At 44.7% G+C, this 16,139-nt stretch overlaps 1 long non-coding RNA gene across 1 annotated transcript; it reads left to right on the forward strand.

Moving 5' to 3' along the window:
* The first annotated feature begins 8,344 nt into the window (after nt 1-8,344).
* On the forward strand, nt 8,345-14,634 carry LOC142500920 (uncharacterized). Its single transcript, XR_012803354.1, has 3 exons — nt 8,345-8,414; nt 9,854-9,955; nt 13,784-14,634. It is a non-coding gene; the product is annotated as an uncharacterized LOC142500920 (long non-coding RNA).
* Nucleotides 14,635-16,139: the final 1,505 nt, after the last annotated feature.

Here is a 16,139-nt window from a genome sequence, read left to right on the forward strand (position 1 = left end):
TACTGTATGTCAGTGTTAAGAGATTAATTACCCCCAGGAGAACCTGCCTAAATGAGGGATAACCTATAGTTTAGACTTCTTACTGGTCTGGTTTTAATTCAAACACTTGGGGAAAGGTGGGGGGGAGGGGGAAAGGAAAGGTTAACCCTCGCTACAGCCTGGCTTGAGGTGCTACAATCCGGGGCAATTAAGAATGCACAACAATAGAAAAAGAAACCCCTAGATGTGTTCCTGCATTTATATGTGATGGCTTCATAGCCCCACTTATACGTTATAGTGGGGCTCTATACCCCAACTCACACCCACTTCATTTTAATTCGCACGTTAGATTATAGGCTAGCCTCAGTTGAGGCGTAGGTTCACTTAACTATACTATTTTAATTTTGAGTTATCTCCCAATAAAGATTATTTTAGATAATTCATCATTACATTACAATATTATATGCCTTCCGATGTTATCAGTGGAGTAGCCTTTTCAGAGTGCTCTCGTTATTGGGGTTTCTTTTTCTATTGTTGTGCTGGTTTTAATTCACACAGTTTTTTTGTATTGTTCTTTTTATAATTATTCTATTCTTTTATTTGATTTTAGAATTCATAATTAAAAGTCAAGTTTTATTAATAATTTCACTACTGACTCGAGTGCATTTGAAACAGAATGCTGGGAACCACACTCTATCCTATGTATTCCCTGGGTGGTTTATCTGGTTCTGTACTTATGTACCCTTTGACTCTTGCAGGGCAGGAGTGATTGGTGACAATTCTTTAACTCAAACTGTGAGCGGTTCTCTATCTCTGTGTGGACAGTCTGAGCCTGTCTCTGATAATCTTGAGCCAGGAGACCAACCTACATTAGATATAGACTCGGGACTGTCTGAGCCTGTCTCTGATAATCCGGGGTGAGGAGGTCATCCTACATTATATATAAAATCAGAAATGTCTGAGCCTGTCCCTATAGTCTGGAGTCAGTCACCCAGTGGTCTAGGACGGGACTCTTTGACAAAGTGCACGGTTGCACGAAACGCGTCAGAGGTTCCTCTCAGGGTCCCTTGTTCATCTTGTATGTTGCAGCTTGCAGAATAAAGAAATCTTGTTTTAGCGATCGAGCACTCGTCAGCCATCTTTTTTTTCGGACGCAATCCCTTCCTTCATTTGACACGCGGTGCACAGTTCTTATCGTCCCGTTTGGGAGAATTCTTCCGGCTATTAATATAACAATTATTTAGGCACCAAATCTCACATATATGCGATATATAAAAAAGAGCTTTATTGAATCATTGACAAATAGACCAAATTTGGTCTATTTGTCAAGAATCCAATCAACATACCAGATGCTCTTTATGTAAATATTAATATATCAAAACTCTTTTTTATATATTAAGTCAGCCTCCTTCTTCAATTTGATGGTGCGCCGCAGTTCGTCTATTTTTGCTTCATCTACCATCGCGAACAGCACACAGGCCCTGAACACAAGGAGGGATCAAGGTACATCTGACTCCGTGCGGCAGCAGTTATCTACCTAATCCGGTGAGGGAGGAGGTTGATGGATGTGCTGTGGGCTTATACCAGGTGTACAATGATACATAAGACAACTGGGCGCCATTTATTCATTTTCCTGTATGCTGCAAGCTCTGATTAAGAGTGAGGCCAGGTAGGCGTTATCTTATCTCAATTTCCATCACTGGATACCCCCTCTTTTACACTCCATATAATATTTATGGGCATGATCTTATCTTGATATATATATATATATATATATATATATATATATGTTATATATATAAAACTTATTATATATATATATATATCCCCTTATTTCACTTCACTTACATGTGAGTATCTGTACTGGTATATACCAGTTTTTAATTGCACTAGGTTATATAAGCATATGCTTTGATATTTTAATCCCTTCTGGGCTTATTTCACATAACACTAGTATGCATTTAGCGTAGGGACCTGCTAAAGAGACTTACCTTGACGTGGTTAGCAGGCTTGGCATTATTTGATCAAAGGATGTATACCAAAAGTCTCTTTTTTTCTTTTAGGTATTTACACCATACATATATATATTATATATATATTCCCCATTGATTGCTATCCCTATGGGAGAAGCGCAGGGATTCACTTTCTGTTTCTCACTTGTTTCAGACACTGTCTGGGTTTGTTGAAATGTGATACAATCGCTTAAGGCAATTTCTACCCAATCCACAGCCGCTATATTTGCCAACTCAGTTTGATCCCAATCTTTTTCATTAGGCACGGGCACTAGACAAGGGTGCCCACTATTACCATTACCCACTGACTTGGCTATAGAACCATTGGCTATCCGACTACGGGAGATACTTGAGGGCCCGAGGATTGGAAAGAAGGAACTTAAGCTATCTTTATTTTCAGCTGATGTGTTGCTATTCTGCTAGGATCCATACAGACAAGTCCACATCATCATGCAGTCTCTGATAGACTCCCAATCCTTCGCGGATAGACGATTACCATGCCCAAATCTGAGATTTTGTAGTTTCAGTGGGTCAATTTACCATCAAAAGTAGCTATGGACAGTATAAAATACCTAGGTATTTATTTTCCTTTAAATTTACAATTATTATACAAACTTAATTATATTCCAATTATAGCTAAAATCGAGACAGAACTAGAGTTGCTTTAATTAAAATGATTTCTTTCTCCAGACTTCTTTATTTAATACAAACACTACCTCTGGCTATACAAAGAAGGATATTTCCTAATTGTATTTGGTATAACAGGAAACACAAGGCCTATATTGCCAGCATACAAAGACGGTCAGAAGTTCCAAAATGGACCCGTCGCCGACATAATGGCCGCCGGGCCCTCCAGTGTTTGCAGGAGTTGGCTTTCTCCTCCCCTCCCCCTCACCACGAGGCGGCGTTGAGTTGCGCACGCAGCAAAAGGAGGGGGGAGAAGGGCGGGCTATTTAAACCTGGCGCGGGTAAGGAGCTTCCATTAACCCTGTTTTTTCTCTCCCTGCAGGTACCTGGTGTGGCTCCGATCGCAGCATGAGGCCCAGCAGCATGAGGCCCAGCGGCATCCAGCCTCCTGCACCCGATCGCCGGACATCCCGCCCGGCGGCCCCACGGAGGCAGTGGCCCGAAGAGGAGGAGGAGCAGCAGCAGCAGCAGCCCTCTCCCAGCCGGAGAAGGAAGCAGGCAGCCCGGCAGGCTAGCTACGCCCCCCAGCCTCACTCCCAGCCCTCTCCCAGGCCCTCTCTCAGCCGGAGAAGGAGACAAGCAGCCCGGCAGGCTAGCTCTGCCCCCCAGCCTCACTCCGGTGCCTGCCACACAGCAGAGCAGGGAAGGGAGGGCTGCTCTACCCCCCCTCATGGGAGATCAGATTCTCCCTCACCCTGCCACTCTGGTCCCTGCCCCCCCTGCTGCTATGCCCCCCCCTCCCGGCAGAAACGCCCCCCCCTCTCCCTGCAGCTTTCAACCCCCCTCTCCCTGCAGCTTCGTTCCCCATTGCTGCTCCTGCTGCTTTGTTCTCCATTGCTGCCTTGTCCCCCCCTCCCGCTGCACAGCGCATCCCCCCCATGCTGCCCATCCCACCCAGCCTCTTGCTGACCAGACCACACCCCCATGGCTGGGCCGAGCCACCCCACACTGTCCTCCACCCCACCCACTGCCGCAGCAGAGTTACCCGCCGCGTTCCCGGTGCCTTACACCTACGCGCCTTACGCCCACGTGTCCCACGCCCCCGTACGCACCGGCACATTACATGCACTATGCCCCTGCGCCGTATGCACTTGCCCCCTATGCGCCATACCCACCAGCGCCTCTAGCGCATGCACCCACACACCATGCCCCTGCGCCTTATGCACCCGTGCACCATGCACCCCCCCTGCGCCATACGCGTCTGGCACACAGGCACCAGCCTGGGATCCATAAACGGCAGCCCCACTGCCTCTGTCTGCGGGGTGCCCCCCAGTGTCCCGGCCCCCCCCGCCCCCGGCGGATGCGCCGGTGCCAATGGCGCTGGGAAGCGTCGCCGATCCGGGGAGCAGCAACAGGAGCCGTGCAGCGCCCAAAAGACCCAGGACCGGTCACCCAGGTGCCCAAGCCGCAGGATCAGGTGAGCATGATAATGCAGCATTGGAAAGTAACGAGGATGATGTTGATGTTAGTGATGGGGGTCGGTTAGGTCAGGGTCGGACTGTGAGTCCCAGGGGTCAGACAATGAGGATAGTGAGAGCTCAAGAGCGAGCAGCGAGTCAGATGCAAGCAGCGGCGCAGACAGCGACGAGACCTCAGGGGTAAAACGCATAAGGAAACATGTAGAAGCGTTGAGCAAGGTGGCAAAGCTGAGTAGGATAGATAAGGCAAAGCACGCAAGGACAAAGGGTCGGTTTCCACCCACAGCGGGGAGGATTCGTTTGCAGTCGAGACTAGCTCCCTGTACACACACCTGCCCAGAAAAACCCAGAGGGACATAGGCAACAGGAAGTATGTGGACATGTTCAAGCTGTCTGTAAAGGGGCGAGCAGAGAGGAAGCGCGTGCGAGAGGCAGGCGAGAAAGGGCAGGTAGTGAGGAGTAATGCGAACTGGATTCTGGGTTTCACTGTGTTCGGAGACTGTTTCCTTTCAAAACATCCAAAACAATTGCATAATGTGATGAAATACCTGAATGTGATACAGACCATACATGACGAACACGGGGGGTCAGCGTGGCGAGATTATGATGAGCATCTCAGTCAGAGGTGGCAGGGAGATACACGGTTGAGTCTAGGGAAGATGGACATGGAATTGTGGATGAAGCTAGTGGGAAACAGGGAACAGGGGGGTAACGCGCCCTTTCGCAAGGGGCCGGGCGGTCGGCCCGGGAGTCATTCAGCAAGCAGGGGCAACAACGGGGAGTGTTGGGCGTTTAATGATAAATACTGCAAACGGGGGGAGAGTTGCAAGTTTGAACATGTGTGTAGCCAGTGCGGGGGTAGCCACCCCGTTAAAAAATGCTTCAAAGCCCGAGGCAACTGCAACCAGGGGAGAGGAGGGGAGGCACCTAGCACAGGCCCCAACACCGGTCAGCCTTAGCGCGCCAAGAAGTTGGTTAAAGCTGCAGTTCAGTCAATATCCTGCATGTGTGTTTTTTTTAATAAATCAGTTCTAGTAGTAAGAAAAAATACTTTTAGCATTTTCTGTTTTAAAAACAACAACTTTGAAAGACCAATTTTCTTGTATTCTATTTTAACAGCCATTTGCTAAGGCACTGCCCCTTCATGTCCTGTCACAAGCCCTGGCACACCCCTTTGTCAGCCCTGCCCTCCCTCTAGCACATGTCAGTGCAGGAGTGCTCATGAATATTCATGAGCTTCCACTGACTGACAGAAGCAGAGGAAAAACATATGCCATATCTAAAGATGTCGCCAAATTTCGCCGATCAATACATGGAGAACGAATTGACTGGCAGCTATACAGTTCTTTAGGTAATTAGAGATTGCCCACATGAAACTATTGAATTAAAAAATAAAATAAATTAAAAAAAAGGGGGGTTTAGAAAGGGGTTTCACATACCAGCGGGGGGGGTGGGGGTGGTACTAGCTAGGGGAGTTAGCCGAAACTTGAAATCCGCTACAACACACAAACACATAGTTAAAAAAAAAATAGAGAAGGAGCTAAAACGGGGGCGTATGGCGGGCCCATTCATATCCCCCCATCGCCCAGTTAATTATTTCCCCGCTGGGTGTGGTGCCAAAAAAGGACCCGGGCAAATTCAGGCTAATACAACACCTGTCATACCCAAGGGGGGGGGGTCTGTGAACGATGCCATAGACCCAGACCTATGCCGGGTACAATAACAATCCTTTGACACCGCCATAGGGATAATTAAGACATAGGGTGAGGGAGCTCTATTGGCAAAAATCGACATAGAATCAGCCTTTCGGCTGTTACCTTTCGCCCCCAGCAGTTTCAGATTCACAGGGTGTAAATTTTAGGGTGCGTATTACATTGATAAAGGTCTCCCCATGGGTCGCGCCATTTCATGCGCCTACTTTGAGGCGTTTAGTACTTTCTTGCATTGGTGCATAGTCGGTAAGACGGGGACTAGCACAGTTGCGCACTATCTGGATGACTTCCTGCTGGTGGGGTCCCCCCCAAAGGGTACATTGGGGCCCAGCAGGGGAGTAATTAGATAATCGTGCAGTTCTAACATGTTTTCTGTCTTCACAGTGGGAGAAGCAGGCGCAGCGCGGGAAGTCTGGCTGATTGGTCATTCTTTCATGTACTGGGCCCGGGAGCGGGCGGCGAGCACGCTGGGTCTGTAGCTGGGAATCTCACAAGAGAGCATGAAAATACGTTGGCTGGGTAAGAGAGGGATGCGCTGGAGAGATTTGGGGCCAACCATCACAAGCGCGCTAGCAGTATACGGCAGGAAGCCCCACGTGATAATGATCCACCTGGGCGGGAACGATATGGTGGCCACCAAGTCTTTAGACTTAATCCTCCAGATACACGCTGACTGCGCCAGACTTAAAGCCTTCTGAAGTGAAGCAGTCATTATTTGGTCAGAGATTATACCCCGGCTAATATGGAGGGGGGCGCGCAGTTGGTTGGGCATTGAGAAGGCAAGGCGAGAAGTTAACAGAGACATCCGTAAGTTCATCCTCTCTTGTGGGGGGCTGTCAGTGAAGCATGGGGAATTCGAAGACAGGGGGCGCAGTTGGCACAGGACGGACGGGGTGCACCTAACAGACGAGGGCCTGCATATTTTTATTGATAACATGCGCAGGCCTTTGCAAGCGATCAGCAGTCAGGGTTTAGGGTCACAGCTTGGTGTGTGGGGTGAGTCCCCAGTAAGTGGCCTTAATGGGTCCTCCGGGTGGCGGAACTGTCAGGCCAGTCATCGTAGGGACACCGTAAATACCCGAAATGGGGCTCCACCCGATGCGGATGGGCCGCCAGGTAACGGTCCCCCGGAGAAGATCATGCGGGCTGGATGCGCCGACGCAGGCGTTCGGTCGCTGTACCCCTGGCACCAATCTTAGGTAGCTGGGCTCTATCCTATGCGGGTTGGCCCAGGCGGCCATGAAAAGGGGGACCGAGGGTGTACGGATGACGGGGCCATGAGTAAGGGGCGAGAGTGTTCATCACGGCGGAGAGTGTGTCTCCCGGTTGACGGTAGAATAGGGCGGGCGGAGGAGGGCTCCTCCCGCTGGATGATACCGAGAATAGGGACGACAAAGGACTAAGTTTATGGCTGACAGTTATTTGATAGTATTGTTAAACAATAAAGCTGTGACCATTTTTACTTTTCACAAAAAACTGTGTCGTCTAAGTTTGTAGGGTGGGGTAAGCAAACCACGCAGTAGGCACTCTAGGCCGTTATGATTTAGAGAAGGAGGTATTGGCCTTCCAGATGTGGGGATATTTAGTCTTTTTGCTCTGGTTCGATACGTCAGACACTTTGGGTATTTGGAAAATCGAAGTTTATGCATGTGGAAATGTAAAGTCAGTGGATCCCCTCCTGCGCTATGAGCTTTCTCCCATTCACGGTGTTCTCCAGTCCTTCACAAGCAGCGGGGAGAGTGTGTGGTTTAAAGACCCAATCTCAACCTGGAAAAACTTGAGAAAAATGTTTAAACGCCTAACTGCCATTTCCAGACACCTTCCGATAGATTAGAGGGTAACCTCGATTTCGCTGGAGCAGTACTTTCAGTGTTTAATATCTGGGCCCAGAAGGGCATTCATACTGTAGGGGACTGTTTCATAAGAGGGAGCCACATTTTCCCTGCATTTGACCAACTTAAACTAAGTATAATTTTCCAAATTCTAATATTTTGGCTTTTCTGCAAATCAGGCACTATATTCTATTGTTACTCAGAGACTTCCCACAGGTGTTAGACGGTAATCCCTTAGACGGAGATCCTTGTGACCTTGAGCAAGTCACTTTATCTCCCTGTGCCTCAGGCACCAAAAATATAGATTGTAAGCTCTACAAGGCAGGGACCTGTGCCTGCAAAATGTCTCTGTAAAGCACTGCGTAAAACCAGCAGGGCTATAAAAGAACAATTATTATTATTTATTATTATAAAAGTAATTATAGGCTAAAGCAGTAAAATTCCGGGCATTACTGAAATCCCTGCTCTCTGATTGGTCAGAATTCCGGGCATTATTCATTCAGTAATGCCCGGAATTTTTGACAATTTGCCAACTCACCTCAAAGCAGAGAAGCAGGGGCTCGCGCTGAGAAAAAAACCGGCAAGTTTAAATCTTAACTGCAGCAGCTCTGCTCTCCTCACTGATCACACTGAACATGCAGCCTCTCCCCCCTCTCCCGCTCTCTCTCTCACAGCTGCTAGGGCTGTCAGAAGCTGCCATGTCCCAACTGGTAACTTTGTTGCTTGCAACAAAGTAATATTTCCCACCACATGTATTGCCTGTACTACAGTAAGGTAATTTGTATTTCTTTTTATTTAGTTATAGTTAATATCACAGTCCCCCCACTTCTCTCCACACCCCCCCTCCACCCACCTATCACTCCTCCATTCCCCCCAATTCTCCCCCTCACCCCTTTTCTCCCCTCACCTCTCTCTTTTCTCCCCTCACCTCTTCCCCACACCTTTCTCTCTCCCACTTCACCTCTCTCTCTCCCCCCTCACCTATCTCCCCCCTCACCTCCCTCCCCCCTCACCTCTCTACCCCCTCACCTCTCTCTTCCCCCCCTCACCTCTCTCTTCCCCCCCCTCACCTCTCTCTCCCCCCCCTCACCTCCCTCTTCCCCCCCACCTCACCTCCCTCTTCCCCCCCTCACCTCTCTCTACCCCCCACCTCGCCTCCCTCTTCCCCCCTCACTCCCCTCTTCCCCCCCTCACCTCCCTCTTTCCCCCCCCTCACCTCCCTCTTCCTCCCCCTCAACCCCCTCTTCCTCCCCCCACCCCTCTTCCTCCCCTCATCTCCCTCTTACCCCTCACCTCTCTCCCCAACACCACCACTTCTCTCTTCCCCCCTCCTTCACTTCTCACTTTCCCCCCTCACCTCTCTCTTTCCCCTCCCCTTCACCGCTCTCTTCTCCCCCTCCTTCACCTCTCTCCCCCCTACACCTCTCTTCCCCCCTAAACCTCTCTCTCTCCCACCCCTCCGCCCTCTCATCTTCTACTTTACTACTTTTTCCTACACAGGTATATACACTGAGGAGAATCAATGACTACAAAAATATATCATTTTTTATTAAAAATTAAAAAAAGCCTACATTTAGCCTATAATAGTAATAATCCCCTCAGAACAGGGCATTATTGGCCAGTAATGCCCTGTTCTGAGGGTATTATTACTTAAGTAATGTTAAAAATATTAAATGAGTGAACCAAGAAGTTTGGGCAAGATATATAGCGTGTTGATTCTTTATAAAAGAAGTGATATTTTTATTTGCTGTACGGTGGAGGGTTTTTGTCACTTTTTTTTTACCCACCATAACTTATTTAATGTGCGGTTGAAACCTATCACAGTTTCAAATTGCAGAGCCAGTGTAACCATTCTCGCACTGATGAGACGAACACGGTACAAAGAGCTGTCTGTGAGTGGGTTTACTTGCTATGCTGAAAAGCTGTGTAATGTGGCACGCATAAGCTCATAGGGTCCACAATAAAATGGATTTGAAGCCAAAGGTGACACTGTGTGCTCATTTGCATGTCATTTCCCAGAATCCTTAGCTGAAGTGGAAGCATTGTATGCTGGGAGATAATGGTGAAAAGCAGAGTTGCAGACCTGTCTGAGACACGTGAATGTGCTCACAAGTGCTATTTTTATTCGCTATAAAACAAGGAATGCTACTGTGACATTTATTCTGCATTTGGAATCTGTATTGACCACATATTGGTTTGATTTTTCTTTGTAGGTGTTTATCTATAATATTGATGTGATATTACTGTGAATACATGTCGTGACTGCAGGCCTTTCCGGGATAGCCCCGGGTTACCAAGAACTGCCAGCAGGTTCGGTGAGTATCAAGGAATCTTTATTTACGAGTGCACAAGGAGAGGACAAATCACAAGCCGTTTCAGTGCCATCTGAGGTGGGGCTCATCCCAGTCTTATACATTACATATAGCCCTTCTCTGGTATGCATATATTATCACTTCACCCAATCCACAAGTTCCACATGGCCCATTCCAGCTATCCCAAAATAGTAGTTTTTTTCCCCAAACTTCGCTTTCGATTCCCAGGAAGCACATGATTTACCTGGGATAATCCCAGAGCAAACCTTCCATCACGTACACAGAATGACCCAACAACACTTATCATACACACAAAACAGAGGAGACAAATGGACGACCAGAAACCCCAGACCCCTTCTCTTCTCTATAGCCCACCTGTCCATACTTCTTTCACAGTGTCAACACCTGTTTTATATTATGTTCACTTGTAGGAAAGAAATGTATGTACAGTACACAAGGGGAATCACCGCTCAAACCCAATATCTTATGTGCGCCGTAGCACTATACAGGGGTGCATATGGGAGAACAAATTCACAAATACAGTGTCTGATCAAAGAAGATCAGGATAGATCCCAAATTGTTGCACTCAACCTGATAACGTATTTATTCAAAAACCTATATTAGGTATAGTACACAAGTTGCTTTGTAAACTACAATAGGACTAGTAGGGAGACTGGTTTACAAAGCAACTCGTGTACTATACCTAATATAGGTTTTTGAATAAATACATTATCAGGTTGAGTGCAACAATTTGGGATCTATCCTGATCTTCTTCGATCAGACACTGTATTAGTAAAGAAATGTATAAAGAAATGCCACCAGAAACACATTTAGATTCAACAGAATACATGAACATAGAGAACACTGTAATCAAAAGAAATCGAAAATATGCAAACCTATATGCACAGGGACTACTGCTGCCATGTCTCAGAACAATAAGATCAATACTTAATTAACAATAGGATAATTCGCCCCCCAATCTAGCAGTGTGGTGCATCTAATACAAAAGTTAAATAAAAAAATGCTCTAAAATAAACTACAGTATGTTGGAGAAACCAGACAGGATCTTCAGACCAGGGTGAGTCGTCACAAATGGGGAAAATATCCTGTGTTCCTTTTTTTATACCGCAGAATATTATCGCTCATTTCACAAACTTTAGGGAATCTCGTCTTTTTAAAAAAAGTATAAAATAAAAGTATAATAATGTCAACAAGTGAGAGGGTATTACAGGCAGTTCCCATTTTAATTTGGGGTTTGCGCTATTTTTTTTTTTTAGGAATAAAAGGCACAGTTTAAAAATCAGCGACCAGGGAAAACAGACACCATATTGTAAAGCGTGAGGAAGAAATCTATCACAAATAAATGTGAAGTGGGAAGTGGTTTATGATGGAAAAACAGAAACCTCGCTGGGGATTAACTTTGTTTATTATGTTTGCATTTGGATATAACACATCAGAAAAACAATCTGCTATAAGGCAGGCTTAGGCTTGTATATAACTGTTCAATATATAATACACTTGGTGTATTTACAAAGTCAAATACTGTAACTGCCAGGAGATGAAAGATCAGTGTTGCATTTAGAGGTGTAGCTGTCATGTCCCGGTGGTAATACACAGTTTGTTACACGTACATGTGTTGAGGTTTCTAAAATGTCAGTGCCACAGCCACCTGCCAATAGAGAAAAGAGGGAGAGGCAGGGAGTGGCAGGAAGAGAGGAATAGAAAGGAAATCTAAATGTACTGGCACAGCTATCTGCCAGTGTAAAGAGAGAATCATGCCAGTGCCAAAGCCATCTGCTGGCAGAAAGAGAATCAAGCATCACAGTCACCTGCAGACAAAATGAAGTCTGTTTCATGAATGTCTGTGGCTGTTTCCAGTCACAGAGAATCAGCTTAGTGTCATAGTCACTTTTATTTATTTATAAACATGTTTTACCAGGAATAATACATCGAGAGTTACCTCTCGTTTTCACGTATGTCCTGGGCACAGAGTTATAAAAAAATACATGGTTACATTAAAAGAACAGGGTTATACAGTGATTTCACAGACATTTGATGCACAGATAGAGTTGGAAAATTGGATACAAGGGATAAAGGGCTTATGAGTTTCACATTGAAATAGAGCAGCTTTAACATCAGCGAACGGCAGCAAACTGCTCACACCCTCTGGCTGCCCTTCGGCTGCACCAAAGGCTGTCCGCCTTTGGGGCAACGCAGATGCGGTTAAGATTGAATCTGCTGCAGCTGTGAACAAAAAGATCTTTGTGTCCTCTTGGCTCATTAACATTCCAGTGGTGGAGGTTGATGTTCCACAAAGTACAAGCACATGTTAACCCTTAGCACACTGGTCCTGTGCAGAGGGGAGCAGTTTTTGGGGAGCCCCATCAGGCTGTCCGCTTTTGGGGCAATGCAGATGTACACTGGTTCCCTGATAAGTTACAGTACAAAGTCTGATTGATGTTCAGTACTATGGATAGCAACTGAACTCTTGGACATGCAGTGTGGACAAAAGCTGGGTGTGATTGATTGAGCATCTTAGTTTCAAACTGTTGGAATACCATGTTTCCAGTTAAGCTCCATAGTTAATTCTCAATTTAAAGTTTGATGCATTTGATACCATCATGGAATCACCTTATTTTGCTCCACATAACTGCTCTCTATAACTACTCAGTTACTCCTTTGCCTTCACACAACTGGCCCTTATAACGCCTCCCTAATGCCTCCTATTATTCAAATTATTTGCTCCCTATAACTTCCACTTACTCCTCCTATTGCTCCATATACTGTAACTCCCCTTAAACTACTCCCATTGCTCCACGTTGTCACTCCTTATAACACCTGCCTAAGTCCTCCAATTGCTCCATATAACCACAAAACATATTGCTTGCTGATACTAAAGTAGTAACATTTTCCAAAAGGCATGGTGGGAGGGGGAGGGAAGGGGAAGGGGAGGGGGAGGGAAGGGGAAGGAGAGGGGGAGGGAAGGGGACGGTGTAGTCATACATATTAACACTTTTACTGCCAAAGGAGGTAGAAACGCAATGCATCACTGCAAGGATTCAGCTCTAAAACTAGACATTTAATAATTAAAAAGACTAAAGTCACTTAGAATATGAGAGCACTAGTCTTAATGTATTGAGGTATTGTGCTTTAAATATTTAAATATGGAGGCTGTAACATCTGACTCTGCACAGTGAACTTAAGACACAGTGCTTAGGTCCTAGGCTCTTTTCCTTACCGAGTCTAAAAGAGCCTAAAAGAGAAAAAAAATTCTTGCAGAGATGCAGCACTAAAGGAAAGGGTGGGGGGAATGTGCAAACTTATTGTACTGTGTGCATACTGTAATAACAGTCAGTAATTTGCCCTAATCCCCCCCCTCTCAATGACAAAAGATTACATTTTTTGAAGAAGAGGCGACGTTGTATCTTTGTATTATTCTTTTTTCCTTTATTATCCTGTACAAATAAAATTGTTCATTCTTTAAATATACTTTTTGGTGTGTTCATGGTTTAACTGTCTATACACTATACCTACAGTAAAGTTCTTTGTCCATTTCAATATATAAAAATGTGTCATTGATAAACTGTACAGATTCAGTTGTTCATCAGAATCATTTGAAGCCCCCCACCCCCAAATAAAAATTATAATATGCCACCTCATACAGTACAGTATACAATACAGTAGAATTAAAAAGCAAGTGATTTTAAGAATGGCAAAAATTGATAAAGTATAAAATACATGCTTCACATAATGGTTTCTTAAAATCACTCATTCAATAAGCCCATGTCGAGAAAAAAAGGGATGCCTCTTTATTTTTTTATTTTTTTTCAGACTTGAAATTCACATTGAATGTGAAGTCATTCTCACCAAATCCCCATGAAGGACATATCACATGTGTGCAAGCATGTAAAACCGGCCTCAAGACACAGTTCATCAAAGCCTGAAACACAATGAATGGCTCTAGGGGAGGTGTCGATAAGCAGTTGAATTCACTTTTGTTTGTTAGACTTTGTGTGGGGGGGGGGGGAGGTGCAACTACTGTAGTTTTAAAGTTAGACAATTATACATACGCGCATGCGCAGAAATGTGCTGACACACATATGCGTTTCAACAAGGTTCCAATTAGACATACACGCATGCGCATAAATGTGATGACACATATGCATTTCAACAAGATTTAAATTAGACATACACGCATGTGCGGAAAAAATATTTTACGTTCGGAAGAAGAAGCGACGTATTTTTGTATTATTCCTTTTTCCTTTATTATCCTGTACAAATATAACATTGAATTAATTAAAAATACTGTTTGTTGTGGGTGCTCATATTTTTAATCTTCTACAGTTAGAGGATTTGTGTATGGCTAAGGAGCCCCAGAAAGGACTTCTTTCCCATGTACAGTATACAGTATGAACTCGTAACGTTAATCTTCAAATTACAATTACACACACTTGAAGTATTGCACGTCAATAAAAGACAGGTTGAATGGCTATTAGATTTTTAAGACAACAACTCGTGATCGCCCACTTGAGTTTCTCGACAGTATTGCAGACAACGCTTAAATACCATTTTCTGCACTCGATAAAAACACTAGTCAACATGCGTCTTAACGCGGTGGAGTTGGAAGAAATCACGCACCATGACATGGGTATGCCCAGATATACAACGCGTGAAATGTTCGAATAACGGCCGCTGCATCTGTATCTGTGTAAGTTCATAAACTGTATTACCACTTTATATGCATGAAATAACTTTTTTTTTAAATGTTATTACACAGTGGAGCATGTGCTTATATTTCCTTTTCTATACCCAAATATATATGTTTGCATAAGTAGAGGCCATATTGAAGCTGATTGCTGTGCTACAGAGCAGGAGGCAGAAATTTGACAAGAATCTGAAATAGTTCTTGTGCAAAATCACTTCAATAAATTATAACAGGTACTCTTTTTTCGTTGTAAATCTTTATTTGAAACGTACATACAATAATATAATTTGCATTTTTGATATTTGTTTTTACATGAATATGTATACATTTGTACATGTATGCATTGAGGCGGTGTTTCACCTTCTTTTTCTTGTTTCTGTAAGTTTCACATTTTATAACTTTAACGGTAGTCAGGCATGACATCACAACAAGTTTATTTCAGTACATGTCAACAGTTGTTGGTGATTGTTGTCCTAGCTGTGCCTAGTAGTTGAGTCGAGTGTAGGACATGTGTCAGGAGTGGCTCAGTGAGTAAAGACAGTTACTGACACTGAGATTGCTGCAGGGGAGCCTGGTTCAATTCCCGGGGTCGGCTCCTTGTAACCTTGGGCAAGTCACTTTATCCTTAGGCACCAAAAACATAGATTGTAAGCTCTATGGGGCAGGGACCTGTGCCTGCAAAATGTCTCTGTAAAGCGCTGCGTACAATTAGCAGCGCTATACAAGAACATGCTATTATTATTATTATTATTATCTAACCTAAAAATGCAAAAAATTAAGAACCTTGCAAGAAATGTGTTTGTTGTCTTTTGTGTCTCTCGTCAATCTGTTAACGCTTTACATCTCAGGTCTCCCCACTCTGATTGGTCCCTCGCAAGTGATGACATCTAATCCATGAATTGTCTATGCTATTGCCCGGTCAATGTCTCTCTGTGCGTTGTGTTGCCTATTTGTTTATTTTGCCTTTTCCCTCTGTGAGGTGTGTATTCTCATTGGAAACTCCTGGTCTGGTATGTCTGTATTTATTTGTGTGTGCATGAAGCTGTGGTTTGTGGTCGATTCGTTTGGGAAATTGTTTAGACATGCTGATATTGGAAGTCCATTGCTTGTATTTGGATGCTCTTTATCCAGACGTACTGTATATATTTTTTAATGGGGTGTACTACTATACCTTTATTATCGGGATACGTTTAAGTATCTGTGTTACGTACCATGGGTACATTGGAAATTATCTTGAATTTGCTATTTAGTGTCCTGGGGTAATATAATAATAATAATAGCATGTTCTTGTATAGCGCTGCTAGTTTTACGTAGCGCTTTACAGAGACATTTTGCAGGCATAGTTCCCTGTCCTGTGGAGCTTACAATCTATGGTTTTTTTTTGGTGCCTGAGGCACAAGGAGATAAAGTGACTTGCCCAAGGTCACAAGGAGGTCCCAAGGTTCAATTCAAGGAATTTGAACCAGGCTCCCCTGCTTCAAA

This window comes from Ascaphus truei, chromosome 8, assembly GCF_040206685.1.
Source record: "Ascaphus truei isolate aAscTru1 chromosome 8, aAscTru1.hap1, whole genome shotgun sequence".
Classification (NCBI taxonomy): Eukaryota; Metazoa; Chordata; class Amphibia; order Anura; family Ascaphidae; genus Ascaphus; species Ascaphus truei.